The sequence below is a fragment of the Dermochelys coriacea genome, chromosome 5, assembly GCF_009764565.3.
Source record: "Dermochelys coriacea isolate rDerCor1 chromosome 5, rDerCor1.pri.v4, whole genome shotgun sequence".
NCBI lineage: Eukaryota > Metazoa > Chordata > Testudines > Dermochelyidae > Dermochelys > Dermochelys coriacea.
This window is the reverse complement of record NC_050072.1, coordinates 66,468,325-66,485,286: the sequence shown is the minus strand read 5'-3', so window position 1 is coordinate 66,485,286 and position 16,962 is coordinate 66,468,325. Positions and strand designations below refer to the sequence as shown.

The 16,962-nt window shown below is 45.0% G+C and overlaps 1 protein-coding gene across 23 annotated transcripts in view; it reads right to left on the bottom strand.

The window, feature by feature from the left end:
- PAM (peptidylglycine alpha-amidating monooxygenase) overlaps window positions 1-16,962 on the bottom strand; it is a 212,775-nt gene that overhangs the window by 32,925 nt on the left and 162,888 nt on the right. The gene's annotated exons all lie outside the window — the stretch shown is intronic.

Genomic DNA, 16,962 nt, shown 5'->3' with positions numbered 1-16,962 from the left:
AGAAAAATTAACCTATGTGTAAAATGTAGATTTTTTTTTGGCCAAAAATCAGTTAACCACACTGATTTATGTTTAATCTTGTAAACAGACTTAAAATGGTAACAATGAGGGCCATCCTTAGGGATTCTACTGCCCTAAGCCAAACTAGCCTATATATACTCCACCAGCTTGCAGTCACCCACACAATAACTGAACATTTTGCTGCTCTAAGCAAATGTCAGTTGTGTCTGTATGTTACAGCCACAGGGGAACAGATATTCAACTAACAAATTATGCTTTTAATTTGTGGTAAATATATAGTAATTTCATTCTACATACACCTAATGAAGAGATAAGTTATGATTAAGGAATTCGTTATTTAATTTTTAAATTACACTTAGAGTACCATATACATTTTAAAAAAAGTTTTATATTAAGTATTAGGAAGTCAGAATGATAACAAAGCTTCAACTCATTCATTGATAATTCATGATCATTAACTTGATATGGGGGAAATTAAGTTTTTCAAAAAAACCCCTAAGAGATTCTGTCATGTTTATAAACGGTCCTGGTTCAATGATTTCAACTAGGCTTCCAATCTCTGGCCTTCAAAGAGGAATATCCCAGGTGAAAACTTCTGTCAGATAATAATTGCGGAAGTAATAGGACCAATTTCAGCAAAATGAACAAAGCAAATTAGACCTGAACAAAATTTGTTATGCCATCTATGCTAGTATGCCTCATAAAACCTATTCTAAATGGCAGTCTACTGCTAAATTCAACTAACCTGTCCAAATGCAGATTTACAAACCAACCACCCCAGACATTTAAAAACACATTTATATAACCAGCTTTGCATACATATACATTTATTCTTCCACACGGTCTATTTGGGTTTGTAGCTGGGGCAGTTAGCATGGGCCGCCATTCCCATTGCCTGTGCTACTGCAGCTACACTACTATTTTTTGTCCATTGTATTGTATTCTGTGAAGGTGAGAAGGACTCAAGTTGCTGGATTCTTAGGCAAACAGAAAGGAGGGCTTTATTTCTGACTAAAAGGCAACCCCATCAGCACAGTCCTAATAATTCTGAATCACATTTGATCAGCTTTCTTTTCATTTTAGTTTCTGCTCTGCAGCAGGGATTGCCTGGAGCAGCAGTTCTCAAATCAGGGGTTTGAGGTCCCCTGGGGGGCTACAAGCAGATTTAAGGGGATCTGCCAAGCAGGGCTGGAATTAGACTCACTGAGCTCAAGGCAGATAGCTGAAGCTCCACTGCCCCAAGCTTGGCCACCTGGGCCTGAGCAGCTTCGCTTCCTGGGGTCCCCTGTGGCATGGGGTCGATTGCCCTGTTTGCTTCCTCCTACATGGCCCTAGCACAGGTGTACCGTGGAGTTTTTATAGCATGTTGGGGGGGGCCTCAAAAAGAAAAAGGTTGAGAATCCCTGGCCTGGAGCAAGCCTACTTGCACCTGTTGAGGCTCTGGGGGAATGGGCAGACGCAGTGGAGACAGAACAGGAACTATCTGGGTCTTCAGAGACTTTGACACACCCTCTTCTTGCCAGTGACTAACAGGACTACTTATACCTCTAAAGCTACTAATAGGGTGAAGGCCTGCTGCATGGAATCAATATGAGGATCTGTGGATCTGATTATGAAAGAGAAAGACTTAACAGGAGAGCAAACAAACATCCAGTAGTGATTGAGAGAGAATCCTTGAGGCATGGCCATGTAATCTGAGGAGATACAACAAAAAGGCCAGTCTATTAAGCAAGAACTGTATTTAAGAGCGCTGGGAAAAGATATGTCAAAGAATCTAAGGGAAAGAAGCACCTGTTTGAGAAAGAAAAATTAAAGAATCCCGGGAAAAAGGGGTTGGGTAAAAAAATCTATGTCAGAGAGGTTACAGGTTTTTTGAAGGGGGGAGAAGGGCAGGAGTGATATTGCACGGGGAGATCTTGGTGGATCAGTAAATTGTCTGGATCACTACTGGTAGTTGGCATATCAATTATCATGCTTATCACCAAAAACAGCCAGGTCAATAGGGCTTTAGTGGGCCTATGCAGCAGCCTTAGCACAACTAAGCCAGAAGGGATATGGGTTTGAGCGACCACAAGAAGGGAGTCTTTCCCTGCATCCTTCCTGAAAAGATCTCTCTCTGTTGAAACTGTTGAGGAAAGTGGTTTTAGAATAGAAGGAAGCTTATCTATTTGTCTTCTGGGGTCTCAGGACCCGCAAGCATGGGGACTTCACAAAAACACATCTGTCTAACAGTCTCAGGAAACCCCTTGCTTAACCTTTGAAATTGCTTACTCGACCAGTTTTTTTGATTAATATGTTATTGTCATACTAACACAAATAAGGGGGGAGAAGTTTGGGCTAGTTGGATCACCTCATGGACACATCTGAGGATCCCCAATGGCAGACAGAAGAAAGGCCATCAGATGTCTGTCGTTGTACCACTTTAAAACCACCCCAGACTTTGGCAATTATTGAGGGTTGGAGTGTTTTTACTACCCTGTTGTAAATGTGTAAGTGCTTGAGACTAAATACAGTGTAGCTTTAAGTAAGAGCACTCTTGTATTATACTGCTTGTGTCAACCATCTATCAGCTGAATGGCCGTGTCCCCGTTGATTTATTTCCTGCCACCGCCTTGCCAGGAGTAAGTTACCAAGAGCTTTATGTTCAGAAAACCCCAGGTTACAATATGGCTATGTATGAGAGAGATTTTAATGAATTTGTATTCCAGTCAGACTTAATCTACGTCATTGCCCATGCTACTCAATTTGAGACTGCTTTTACTAAAATATATTTTTGCAATTTTCAGATTCAGTTTCTTTTAAAAATCTAGCTTTTCTATTTTTTAGAACAAAAAAGTGACCTTCATGTTATGAAATGTGATAAGCCAGCTGCATCTACTTAATTATTTTCCTTAATATAAAACCAGATGATATTCTAATAAAAAAATATTTTCCTTGACAATGTGGTTCTCATTTGTGTCATGCTTTTACTGGAATATATCTTCACTTATACCTGTAGTTTTATGATTGGTAACTGCTGCTGGATAGTCTTTTGAATGTTACAGAAAGTAAATAGGGAAAGTCCATAAACAATTAAACATAACATTACTTCACAAACCACATAAGCCTAATGGCAAATCCAGTGAAGGCTGAGGGTATGTTTACACTGGCAAGTTTCTGTACCACAAGTTATGCCACTTTTATTAAAACGCTGGAATTAAACCGCTGTTGCATGTCCACACTGTGCTCCTTGTGATGCTGGAGTACATCCACAATAGCAGCTCTTGCAACGGCAAAGACAGCAGTGAATTGTGGTAGCTATCCCACTGTGTGCTTTGAGAAGGGTTTGCAATGGGGCAGGCACAAGTCACATGATGCAGGTTTCATGGGCATCCTATTACATTGCCAGCAGCTTTTCAACTGAAGTGTGTGTGGGGGTGGGGGGGAGTGTGTGTGTAGGGAAGGGGAGAGAGAGAGAGACTGTGTTTTGGGGGACATTTCAACTGCATTGTAAGGGCTCAGCACTTCTGCAAATTTGGCCCCAGGCATTTCATGTTGGGCACCAGAACACACAATTAGTGTGGGGAACACAAAATTAGTGACCATCTACAAAAAATTTGGTTTATGTGACTTGCCCAGCATCTCACAGGAACTCTGTGGTAGAGGCAGGGATACAATTCATTTCTCCAGGGTGGCACAGAACTGCCTTAACCATGAGACTGTTCTTTCTCTCCCTGCAACCCTCTGCCTTATTCACTATACACCTTCCAATTTCTGCAACAAATGAAGCAGGGTCCTTCACTACACAACCCTGATTCAGTCCCAGAGCAGATCCAACCTGTGCACTGAATGAGGCAGGAGTCCTGTGGGGAAAATAAGATGTGGTCATGTAATTAAAGACTATTATAATGCATGGTTTCAGAGTAGCAGCCGTGTTAGTCTGTATTCACAAAAAAGAAAAGGAGTACTTGTGGCACCTTAGACTAACAATTTTATTTGAACATAAGCTTTCCGATGAAGTGAGCTGTAGCTCATGAAAGCTTATGTTCAAATAAATTTGTTAGTCTCTAAGGTGCCTCAAGTACTCCTTTTCTTTTTTATTATAATGCATATGACAGTGGGGCTTAATTAAAGTTGCAGGACAACCTTAATTCTGGAATATCCTAACTTTTGAATGCTTGACTTTACAACCACAATGTTCTTTTAAATGAAGGGGGGAAGGGGAAGTATGTAATTTCCTAATTTAAAAAAAATTGAAAAAACCCCAATTTAGAGCCATACAGACTCCCAACTTGGGTCACTAGCAGGGTCGGACCTTTAGATCCACAGCACAGACCTCTGCTATTTGATCTAAGGGAATAACTGATAGCAGTGGTAGGTTGCCGTCCCCTACGTGGATCAGCCATTAAAAGGGGCTGAGACACATGCTTTCCCAAAGGATTTCACAGATACTTGCTGACAGCAGAAGAACAGTGAGACTGAGGAATCTCAGGTTCAGTTTCAGGTGTAGGATAAGAGGTACTATATGTATGAAATACTTACAGTACTAGATTCTAAATTCCTTAGGCCCAGACACGGGGACACTTTTTTTTTTAAACTGTTGGTGCCCATTAAACATTAATACTGATTACTAAAATGAAAAAAAAACCCCAAACTTCTTTCCATATTATTTTATTTATATATATATATATATATATATATATATATATATATACACATATATATATATACACACACACACACACACACACACACACACACACACACACACACATTCTTCAACAAAACCATAACTAATCTAATGTCTTCCCTCAGTCTCTCTGGTTTATTTACTATAAATCAATTAACAGTTCACAATAGCTTTTCCAGTGAAAGATTTTTCCACAACAATATTTTGACACCAATTCTGGACTCCGAGATCAAATATTTCTTCCTTTCTGTTTTTCTTTTTTCAACACACACTGTTTCAAAGGAAACTTTTCCCTTTGTGATTAAATCGGATGCACAAAAAATGAGAGAGTTTCTCATTATTACAGGGATGGCCTTAAATCATGAGCTTTAAATTTGTAATCCAAGCCATGGCAGTTTGATAAACTATCACCTATATCTGACTATTCTGCTAGGAAACAAATTCTGTAACTGTCATTCACCAGGCTTCCTACAGCTTTCTAGAGTATTCAGAATTGGAGTTGATAGATGAGTTCACTAAGTAAGCGATACCTTGCTGCTTTTTTTAAGCTAAGGGCTGGGGAAAGCTGACAGGCGCAGAGGAACACACAGTTTGGATAGAGTCATCCGTCAGGGAATGATTTATTAAAAGGAGATAATGTATGTCCTAGTAAAAAGGAGGATAGAAGTTGCTAATGTACAAGTAGGAACTGAAGAGAAACAGTCAAATGAAAGAGTCCCATTCAATTACATCACATGAACATACTTGTATACAAATGCTAGAAGTCTAAATACTAAGATGAGTGAACTTGAATGCCTGGTATTAAATAAGGATATTGATATAATAGGCAACACAGAAACTTGGTGGACTGACAATAATCGATGGATATGGTAATACCAGGGTACAAAATATATAGGAATGACGGAGTAGGTCATGCTGGTGGCAGAGTAGCCACTATACGTGAAACAAAGCATAGAGTCGAATATAGTAAAAATCTTAAATGACTCAAACAGTACCACAGAATCAATATAGTCAGAAATTCCATGCTTGAACAACAACAGTATAGTAATAGAGACACACTACCAACCACCTGACCAGGATGGTGATGGTAACTGTGAAAGGCTCAGAGAGATTAGAGAGGCTACAAAAACAGAAAACCCAATAATAACTGGGGATTTCAACTATTCCCATATTAACTCAGGACATGTCACCTCAGGATGGGATGCAGAGATAAAATTTCTAAACACCACTAATGATGGCTTCTTGCAGTCTGGGAACCCACAAGAGGAGAGGCAATTCTTGATTTAGTCCTAAGAGGTACACAGGGTCGGGTCCAAGAGGTGCATATAGTTGAACCGCTCGGTAACAGCAACCATAATGTAATTAAATTGAACATCCTTGGAGGGGATACACACCAAAGAAATCCCCACAGTAGCATTTAAGTTGAAAAAGGAGAACACAAAAATGAGGAGCCTAGTTAAATGGAAATTAAAAGGAACAGTCACAAGAGTGAAATGCCTGCAAGCTGCATGGAAACTTCTTAAAAGCACTACAATGGAGGCTCAAACTATATGTACCCCCTGCACCCCCCCCCAAAAAAAGCAGTAAGAGGACCAAAAAAATGCCACCATGGCAACAACAGAGTAAATTAGGCAGTTAGACACAAAAAGACATCTTTTAAAAATTGAAAGTCAAATCCTACTAATTAAATAGAAAGGAACAAACTCTGGCAAATCAAGTGTAAAAGAGTACTAGGCAGGCCAAAAAAAGAATTTAAAGACCAACTAGTTAAAAGGTACAAAAATGAATGGCACATATTTTTTAAAGTACAACAGAAGCAGGAAGTCTGCCAAACAATCAGTGGGGCCACTGGACACTCAAGGTGGTAAAAGAGCACTCAAGGAAGACAAGGCCATTGCGGAGAACCTAAATGAATTCTATGCATCAGTCATCACTGCAGAGGATGAAGTTTCCCACACCTGAGCTATTCTTTTTAGGTGACAAATCTGAGGAACTCTCTCAGATTGAGGCATCAGTAGATGTGGTTTTGGAAAAATTGATAATTAAACAGTAAGAAGTCACCAGAACCAGATAGTATTCACCCAAGAGTTTTGAAATTCCAGAACTGTGATATGTAAGCTATCACTTAAATCAGTCTCAGTACCAGATGACTGGAGGATCGCTAATGCACTGATTTTTAAGAAAGGCTCCATAGGCAATCCTGGCAATTACAGGCCAGTAAGCCTAACTTCAGTACCAGGCAAACTGGTTGAAACCATAGTAAAGAGTAGACTTATCAGACACACAGATGAACACAATATGTTGGGGGAAGAGTAAACATGTCTTTTGTAAAGGAAACTCATGCCTGACCAATCTATTAGAATTCTTTGAGGGAGTCAACAAATTGTAGACAAGGTTGATCCAGTGGATAGAGTGTACTTGACTTTCACAAAGCCTTTGATAAGGTCCCTCACCAAAGTAGGCAGTCGTGAGATAAGAAGAAAGGTCCTCTCAGTATCAGTAAATGATTAAAAGATAGGAAACAAAGAGTAGGAATAAACAGTCGGTTTTCACAGTGGAGACAGATAAATAGAGGGGTCCCCAGGGATCTGTACTGGGACCAGTGCTGTTCAACATATTCAGAAATGATCTGGGAAAATGGGTAAACTGAGGTGGTAAAGTTCACAGATGATACAAAATTATTCAGGAAAATTAAGTTCAAAGCTGATTGAGAAGATTACAAAGGGAATCTCACAAAACTGGGTGACTGGCAACAAAATGGCAGATGAAATTCAATGTTGATAAGTGCAAAGTAATGCACGCTGGAAAATATAATTCCAACTAGACATATAAAATAGTGGGGTCTAAATTAGCTGTTACCACTCAAGAAAGAGACCTTGGAGTCATCATGGATAGTTTTATGAAAATATTTACTCAATGTTCAGCAGCAGTCAAAAGAGCTCACAGAATGTTAAGAACCATTAGGGAAAAAACAGTTACTTTCTCATAACTGTTGTTCTTCAAGATGTGTTGTTCACGTCCATTCCACATTAGGTATGCGCACACCGCGTGCATGAGTGTCGGAAACTTTTCCCCTTAACGGCTCCTGTTGAGCTGGCGGGCCTCCCGAGTGGTGCCACTGTGCCCTGCATGTATATCCCCACTGGCCCGGCCCCCTCCAGTTCCTTCTTGCCGGCGATTCCGACAGAGGGGTGGGAAGGTGGGTGGTGGAATGGATGTGAACAACATCTCGAAGAACAACAGTTACGAGAAAGTAAGTAAACGTTTTTTCTTCTTCGAGTGCTTGTTCACATCCATTCCACATTAGGTGAATTACAAGCTTACTTGTGGAGGAGGATAGGAGTCATGGAACAACTGCTCGGAGGACCGCTCTGCCAACTGCCATGTCCTCTCTGGCCTGCTGGCTGACCGCATAGTGGGTCGTGAAAGTGTGCACCGAAGACCAGGGTCTGCTCTGCAGATCTCCTGGATCGGGACCTGTGCCAGAAACACCGTGGAAGTCGCCTGCACCCTGGCCGAGTGGGCTGTAACTGCTGGAACACCTGCGAGCTCATAGCACGCCTGGATGCAGCTTGTAATCCAAGACTAAATCTGTTGTGCCGACACTGGGAGGCCTTTTAACCTCTCAGCCACAGCCACAAACAGCTGCATGGATTTGCGAAAGGGCTTAGTGTGCTCCAATTAGAACGCCAACGCTCGACGCATATCCAAGGTGTGCAAGCTGCAGTGACTAGGGTCTGTATGGGATTTCGGGAAGAACATCGGCAGACAAATGTCCTGGCCCAGATGGAATTGGGACACCACCTTAGGGAGGAACTTTGGGTGCACCTTGTCCTTGTGAAATACTGTGTATGTTGGTTCAGAAGTGAGGGCCCTCAGTTCGGACACCCTTCTGGCCGAGATAATGGCAACCAGAAACGCCACCTTCCGGGAAAGGTGGAGGAGAGAAAAGGTAGTGAAGGGTTTGAAAGGGGGTCCCATGAGTTTAGAAAGGACCAGGTTAAGGTTCCATGGAGGGACGGGGGGGGGGAGGGGCGGGAGTACAGGAATACCCTCTCCAACCCTTTAAGGAACCGGCCTACCATTGGGTGGGAAAACACTGAGCCCCCCGAGAACCCTGGATGGAAGGCAGAGATGGCTGCCAGGTGCACTCTGAGTGAGGACGGGGCTAGCCCTTGCTGCTTGAGGTGCAGGAGGTAGTTCAGAATGGCCTGCACAGGGCCTGGTCTGGCTGCACCTTTCGGGGTTCACACCAACAAGAGAACCTTTTCCACTTGGCCATATAGGCCGCCCTGGTAGAGGGCTTTCTACTGCCAAGCAGAATCTGCTGCACAGGAAGGGAGCACTGGCTCTCCAGGGCATTTAGCCACAGAGCCTCCATGCCATCAGGTGCAGTGACTGCAGGTCAGGGTGGAGAAGCTGCCCACCGTCCTGTGTAATGAGGTCCCGGTGTAGGGGCAGGACTACTGGGGTGTCCACCGACAGCTCTAGGAGCAACGTGTACCAGAGTTGGTGGGCCCAGGCTGGGGCAATGAGGATCACCGCTGCCCTGTCCCTGTGCACCTTGAGCAGGACCTTGTGCACCAAGGAGAGCGGGGGGAAGGCATACATCAAGCTCCCTCTCCACAGGATCGCAAACGCGTCTGCGAGTGAGCCCGGGCTGTGGCCCTGGAATGAGCAGAACCGTGGGCACTAGACATTGGCCCTGGTGGCAAACAGATCTACCTGGGGAAACCCCCACCTGTGGAAGAGAAAAAGTATGACGTCCGCCCTGACCATCCAATTGTGCATGCGGTATGACCTGCTGAGGGAGTCCGCTAGCTCGTTCCGCACCCCCGGGAGATAGGATGCCTTGAGGTGAATCGCATGGGCTATGCAAAGGTCCCAGAGGAGGAGAGCCTCATGACAGAGTGGCGAGGAACGAGTCCTACCCTGCTTGTTCACATAAAACATGGCAGTAGTGTTGTCTGTCAGAGCTGTCATGCTGTGACCACTCAGAGTGGCGTGAAAGGTCTGACAGGCGAGACCAACTGCCCTGAGCTTCTTCACGTTGATATGGAGCGACTGCTCTGCCTCAGACCACAACCCCTGGGTCATGAGGTCCCCCAGGTGAGCCCCCCTTCAGCGGTCTGACGTGTCCGTCACCAGCGTCAGGTCCGGAAGTGGGGCGGCAAAGGGGATGCTTCGCAAACCACAGACAAGGACTGCCACCACAGCCGGGAGTCCAGCACATCCCTTGGGGCTGTCACTACCAAGTCCAGAGGGTCCCTGCCTGGGCGGTACACCTGAGCGAGCCATGCCTGCAGAGTCCCAAGTCTCAGTCTGGCATGCCTGACCATGTGCGTGCATGCTGCCATGTGGCCCAGCAGCCGCAGGTAGCACCTGGCCGTTGATGTTAGGAACTGGCGCAGGGAGGCCACTGCTTGTTGGAATCGGGATACCGGAAGGCTTGCCCTGGCCTGCACCGTGTCCAGGACAGCCTCTATGAATTCCACTCTCTACGTGGGTACGAGCGTGGACTTGGGGATGTTGACCAGGAACCCCAGCTCACGGAACAATCTCAGGGCCACCTCCACATGGCCCCCCACCTCCGCCTCGGATCGGCCCGCCAGGAGCCAGTAGTTGAGGTACGGGTACACCCGGATTCTATGCCTCCGTAAGAAGGTCACCACCACTGCCATGCACTTCGTGAACATGGGGCCTTGGCTAGACCAAACGGGAGAACCGCAAACTGACAACGTTCTCGGACCACGGTGAAGCGTAGGAACCGCCAACGTGCTGGGAAAATGGCAATATGAAAGTACGCATCCTTCATGTCGAGGGCAGCGTACCAGTCCCCTGGATCCAGGGAAGGGATGATGGTGCCCAGAGAGACCATGCAGAACCGGGCCTTGACCAGGAATTTGTTGAGCCCACACAGGTCTAGGATTGGGCGAAGGCCCCCTTTGGCCTTGGGGATGAGGAAGTACCGGGAGTAGAACCCTTTTCCCCTTAAGCCGTGAGGCACTGCCTCTACCACCCCCGCCCGTAGCAGTGAGTGGACTTCCTCCTCTAGGAGGAAGACTTGCCTATGGCGAGGCTGGTACTGGCATTGAGGGGGAAGCTGCGGCTTAAAGGGCTTCCTCTGGGTCGCTAGGGTGTGCATACCCAGCGACTTGACCGTAGCCCATGAGTCCTTGAGGCTATGCAGCCTCGCGTCTGTCTGATCCGAGAAGAGCCTGGGCCCTTTGAAGGGGAGGTCCTGGAGTGTATTCTGGACCTCCGGGGGCAGGCCTGACTCCTGGAGCCACGCTGAGAGCCTCATGACCACCCCGACGCGATTATTTTAGCCGCTGCATCTGCCGAACCCAAGGAGGCCTGGAGAGAGGTCTTGGCTACTGCCTTGCCCTCGTCCACCAGGGCTGTGTACTCCTGTTGGGAACCTTGCGGGAGGTTGTCCTTAAACTTCCCCACTGTCGTCCAGTAGTTGAAATTGTGCCTGTTGAGGATGGCCTGCTGGTTAGCAATCTTCAACTGAAGGCCCCCAGATGAGTACACCTTTCTACCAAAAAGGTCCAGGCGTTTCGCCTCCTTGGCCTTAGGGGCCGGGGCCTGGTGTCCATGGCGCTCCCTTTTGTTCACCGCCGAAACTACTAGGGAGCATGGACTCGGGTGACAGAATAGGAACTCATAGCCCTTAGATGGGGCAAAGTATTTATGCTCCACTCCTTTAGCTGTTGGAGCGTTGGAGGCTGGAGTGTGCCATATAAGTTTTATAATTAGACTGAATGGTCTTAATGAGCGGGAGTGCTATTCTGGATGGCCCTTCGGGGCTCAAAATGTCCACCATGGGGTCTTCCTGCTCAACCGTCTCCTCACCTGCAACCCCAAATTTTGGGCAACTCTGCGCAGCAATTCCTGGTGTGCTCCATGATCTATTGGCCGAGGGCCAGATATCTCTGTACCCGCCACCGCCTCATTGGGGGAAGACGAGGAGTTAGCTGCTGCTCGACCCCCTCTGGTTGGTCCTCTGCTCCCCATCTCCCGTGGCAGGGGCGATCTAAGCTGGGGGGAAGCTGGAGGCCTGGATACTGTTGCCTCCGGCACCGTCTGGCATTAGTGCGGCGACTGGGCCCGCTGCACCGAGTAACTTGCCCTGGATGGAGCCCCTTGGTGCTCCTGATAGGCCCAAGGGGTCCAGAAGGGCCAATGGCCTGGCGGCCCCCATTGAGATTGCCAGCTCCCCTGAGGGTCCCTGCTCTCCAGGCCCTGGTGCGGGTAGCTATAGCGACCAGAGCCGGCACCAGACTGCGGCGATGCCGAACGCGAAGGCCATGGTGGTGCCAATGATCTGCGCCGGTCGGAGAAAGAGTGGCTCCTGACTGAGCAGGACTGGGAGCGGTACCGGAACCTCCGAGACCAGGACTGGGACTGGCGTTCCCTGGACCGGGACAGTCTGTGGGAGACCTCTGGCAAGGGCCGTCTCAACTCCTCCCGGTGCTGGTCTCTGGGCGGTGCCGGAGAGCAATGTGCCCTTCCTGGCGCTTCTTTGCATCGACCCGCTAACGGTGCCACAACCTCCTTCTGGGCCGCTGGCAAGTGCGAGTCTGCAAAGTCGGCGCTCGACCGGGACCAACTCCGGGAGCGATGCCGGGATGGTGTCTTCAAGCGGCACACCATTGCTGGCTTACCCCTCGATGGCGCCCAAGGCATGGGTGCTGGAGGGTTTTCCCCATATGGGTGGGGGCTCGCCGCCGATAGCTCGATGAGGTCCTTTGCGGCCTCAAAGGTGCCAGGCGTAGAGGGCTGATTATGCCCTCGAGCCCATCGTCCACACTGAGCTCACTTAGGTCTGGGCTCGGTGGAGCTTGTACCGCTGGGACCACCTGTACCGCAGCCTTCCCGCTCTCATCAGTGCTCGGTGCCTTGGGAGGCGCCAGCCTCCTGTGTGGGGAACAACCGCGCCTTCTTTTAGGCTGCGCTGGGGGCCGCACCGGGAAGGACAATTGGTGCTGGGGCCTGGCGCTCCGGGGCCGACAGTTTACGGTGCTTCGCTGGTGCTGGGTCTCCCGATGGCTCTGGGGCACTACGCACCGAGGAAGCCTGAGCCAGCGTCGGGTGCTCCAGGCCCGGCACCTGCAATGCGGCCTCCATCAACAGTTGCTTTAGGCGAAAGTCTCTTTCTTTCCTTGTCTTGGCTTGAACGCCTTGCAAATCCTACACCTTTCAGTTTGATGTCCGTCCCCCAGGCAACGTAGACATAAGTCCTGGGGGTCACTAACTGGCATAGGTTTGCGGCACGTGGCACAAGCCTTGAAGCTGTGGGCCTGCGATATGCCCCGTGGCCAGTGCTGGAGGCTTCCAAGCAGCTAATCACTTAAGTGTTCACAATCTATATGTGAACGAACTGATAACAGCTACTCTAAGGCTAAGGGACTGCTCTTCTACGAGAGAGAGAGAGGTTGTTCCAATGCCGCCACGGACAGAAGAAGGAACTGGAGGGGGTTGGGCTGGTGGGGGTATATATGTAGGGCGCAGTGGTGCCACTCGGGGGGCCCGCCGGGACCCACTAAGGGAAAAAGTTTCCAAAGCTCATGCAGGCAGCACGTGCACACCTAATGTGGAATGGACGTGAACAGCACTCGAAGAAGAAGAAGAAATAGATTCTAAATAAGTTTATAATGCCACTATATAAATCCATAGTACCCCTGCACCTTGAATACTGTGTGCAGTTCTGGTTGGCCCATCTCAACAAAGATACATTAGAATTGGAAAAAGTACAGAGAAGGGCAATAAAAATGGCAAGGATATGAAACAGCTTCCATCTGAGGAGAGATTAAAGACTGGGACTGTTCAGCTTTGAAAAGAGATGACTAAAAGGGGATATGAAAGAGGTCTATAAAATCATGAAAGAGGTGTATAAAATCATGAATGGTGACTAGAAAGTGAATAGGGAATTGTTATTTATTCCTTTGCATAACACGAGAACCAGGAGTCACCCAATGAAATTAATAGGCAGCAGGTTTAAAATCAAACTAAGGAAGTACATCTTCACACACTGCACAGTCAACCTGTGGAACTCATTGCCAGGAAATGTTGTGAAGGCCAAAAATATAACTATGTACACAAAAGAAGTAGAGGGTATGAAGGATACATCCATCAATGGCTATTAACAAAGATGGTCAGGGACATCCCCCCTTGTTCGGGTGTCCCTAAACCTCTGACTGCCAAAAGCTGGAACTGGACGACAGGGGATGGATCACTCAAATTGGTCTGTTCTGTTAATTCCTTCTGAAGTATCTGGCTCTTGGCACTGTCAGAAGACAGGATACTGGGTTAGCTGGACCATGGATCTGACCCAGTATGGTCATTCCTATTTTTTTATTATGTGAAAATACATATAAGCATCTAATCAAATACTAAAGATACTTATAAAGAAAAATTAATGCTATTAAAATAATTTTGAGCAATTAAGTAGTCATTGGAATATTCACAACATGCCAGCTACTATATTAGAGAATCTTGTAAGAAAACATAAATTTCATGCCTATATTCCTTTTATTCTTTTAGTGAAAATGATTACAGCTACTGTGCACTCCAGTTCCCTTCTTTTTGTTTGATTAAATATGTCAATAGTAATTCGTTTTAGTTAGCATAAAACCACTTGTTAAATTATTCTGTTTCACAGAAGGTGTTTGAAGACCTTTCACTACCAGAGGTCATACAGTGTTTTCCCTCTACAAATTATATTTTTGTCATATCCTTTGTGTCTTGGGAATACAGCAGTTTGTGTTAACCTTTGAGCAGAAAGATTGATTATACTGTGCCACAAAGACTACAGCAGGGATGGTTTTGAACAAACGGAATGAAACACATTAAGGCCTTTTTCCACAAGGGGAGAAGAGATGCCTAATAGACACTATGGTGACTGGTATGAACAGATAATAGTGTTTTCTGTACTATATATGTTGTATCCAATTTGTCCAAGTTACTCTAGACAGACAAAAAAAAATTCTGAGTAACAATTACTCACTTTGACTTTCCCTTATGACAGGCAAAAGGTGTAGTACTAGCTCTGCTTTAGTAATAGCAGAAAGCACTCAAGTCTGTGAGCATGTCTAAATCAGAATATCAAGTATATGTAAACATAATGTTTATAAAAAAATAAAGATTCCTTCCACCCACCCCTCACCACGTATTTGCATGATTGTGCTAAACATCAATGAAGTGAAGTCAGTTTCATTAAGCTAAACTCTGTTAATAATCTTCATTTTCCATTTAAAGGATCTAATTCTGCCATCCTTCACAGTGAGTAGTGTTTTTCTCTGTGCTCAACAACATTTATTTCAATGGGTTCACAAACTGAATAGGGTACTATTCATCATGAGTAAGGATGGCAGAATTTAATTTATTTCTATTTTTCCCCAGATGCTTCCAGTATTGCAAAAGAAACAAATATTCATTATTCTGACTCTGAGATCAAGTTACTTATAAAAAAGCTTCAATTGTCTAAAGAAGAATTTTAAAGTACCACTGTTGCTTTGTCATTTTTGTGTCAAGCTACACTGATACTGTGCTAACTATTTTCCCCTCAGGTAACCACCAATATGAACCCTTTCCTCCACCAGGAAAGGGCAGAATGTGTAATCCCCTTCAAAGAACACAAAATAGCTTCTTTAACTCTCCCTCCCCCTTTCCTGACCTCGTCTCACCTTCACAAAATATCTGGCTTCTATTGGGATAAGGCAGCACAACTCTCAAAAGGCTGCAGCCATACCACTGAACTCACAATAAAATACATTTTACATCATGGATGTGTGCAATAATTTGCACAGACAAACCAAATTTCAACTAAATTGATTTAATTGATTGATTTAGTTATGATTTAGTTGGGGATTGGTCCTGCTTTGAGTAGGGGGTTGGACTAGATGACCTCCTGGGGTCCCTTCCAACCCTGATATTCTATGATTCTATGAATAATCAGGGTGGATAATTTGGTATTCAATACCTGGTAAAATACAGGTAATGATTTTACAAAAACTTTCTGGGCTGAAAGATACTTCCATGTGGGGGATTTTGAGACTTTGGAAATCGTGTTTTGAGATTAATACATTGATTTAATAGCAGCTATTACCTACTTTGTCCTGCTGATCTACCCTGGAGCTGCAAATATTTTTTGCACATTATTTAATATCTCATTCTTTTGAGATAGTTATGGTATATACTCTAAATACCTGAAAGTAAAAAGGGGAAAGCAGAGTTGGTATGTTACAAAGAGTCAAAGAATGCACAGTTTTACATTAATAAAATCAGAAAACTATTTCAAACATGTGCCAGTATTTTTAAATGCTTCTCCAATAAGCAATAAAGATAATTAAGGATAAGTTACCACTAAATAACTATTCTCTGAGCAAATGTAAGGGCCTAATTTATTTTAAAAAAAAAGAACACTCAGAACTGCATGCAATTTAATAGGCCACCTTCAGTTCCCTGGTTTCTTCATACACCTTATAGCCTGAGCCAGTCTTTTGTGAACATCATTTGGTGTGCTTGTGTGTCCACAGACGTCTCTGACTGTGTGGTTTGCAAAGGATTGTGGAATTCTCTCTCCTCTGTTAACGCCTATTTTGATATAATTTCTATGTGATTGTACCACTGTAGCAGTGGCTTACAAATACAAAGAAACATGATTTATACCAATATTCAACAGCTGCTAGGAAGAGGAAAAATCTTAAAGACAAAAAGCAAAATCAGTGGGTCTGATTCTCCCTTCGCTGCACCTAGGTAAAAAGGAATTACTCCACTGAACTCAATGAAGCTATAATGGTGTAAAACTGGTGTGAATGAGAGGAGACTCTGGCCCAATCAACATTTAAGAATACAAAACAAAATGCCCTAATCTAGACTCAAGGGTTTTGATGTCTTAAAAACACAACCAACTTCAAAGGACAATACAACAGAGATCCAGTTTCCATAGAAACAAGTTAGATGAAGATGTGCACACCAAATAATGGTCTCATAGCAAACAAGACTGCATTGCAGATATTGTTCTTTGAAAACATCTGGAAGTGTTTCAAACCACATCTTTAAGAAAAATAAATGTGTTTTGAACATTACTGAATGCTATCAAACAAACAGAAAACAAAACTTTCCTAAATATTATAAGGAGTACTTGTGGCACCTTAGAGACTAAGAAATTTATTTGAGCATAAGCTTTCGTGAGCTACAGCTCACTTCATCGGATGCTGTAGCTCACGAAAGCTTATGCTCAAATAAATGTGTTAGTCTCTAAG